The sequence below is a fragment of the Carassius auratus genome, chromosome 9 (assembly GCF_003368295.1).
Source record: "Carassius auratus strain Wakin chromosome 9, ASM336829v1, whole genome shotgun sequence".
Lineage (NCBI taxonomy): Eukaryota > Metazoa > Chordata > Actinopteri > Cypriniformes > Cyprinidae > Carassius > Carassius auratus.
Window position 1 is genome coordinate 1,858,588 of NC_039251.1, and position 880 is coordinate 1,859,467.

An 880-nucleotide genomic window follows, 5' to 3' on the forward strand; every position below is an offset into this window, starting at 1 on the left:
TGCACTTACCTGATGTATCTGAAAAAACCAACAGGGAAAACACAAACATCAAGAATGCATGATTATGTGTCATGGCTTTGCAATCAAAATGTAATTATAATGGAAGTCAGTGAAAACATCCACAACAATAATTAGGGGAATTTTTTTTTATCTAATGCTTACAGCAGTAATTGATGAATGTTTTCATCCCAAACATAACGAAAGGGTAGTGAATTTGAACAATGCACAAGGGATACATAATAATTTTATTGGCACCAGCCGCAATTAAGTTGAAGCTGGCAGGAGTGGGTGGGGTGCGAGTCTGTTTTGACCAATGGATGGAGACCTCAAGGCAGTGGCCTAAATGCTTATCTGAAGATTTGTCTTTATAGATTACAGTTTACATTGTACTTACTGAAGTACACCTCTGCATGCAGACAGCCCAACTGTACAAATTCACCATGTTCTGCCAGAGTTCAATTCCAACACAACTTGCTTGGACATTGCTACTGATCCTGAAGACCTTGCTTAGCTTAGGTGTGTTTATTTGGGGTATCTAAACTTTGCAGGAACTGGCCACCAAGAGGAGGACTGAGAGTCCTGACATTAGCATTTATATTCAGTGCATGTGATTTATCAACACTGATACATCTAAAATGTACAGCTCATGAAAAATAAAGATCTAGATGGACAAACATTAAATGCATAAACCAGTGTGAATAAAAATAAACCTTAAAATAAATTTGGAGGTAGGTTGAAAAAGCCAGAATGGGAAGTTTTAAGTACAGCTTGAAGTGTGAAGTTTATTCGTGTACACAGATATGGCATATTCATGGTAGTACACATGAAATTAATGTATTTATTTGCCATTTTAACGTAAATAGAAATCCTGTCTCCCCTC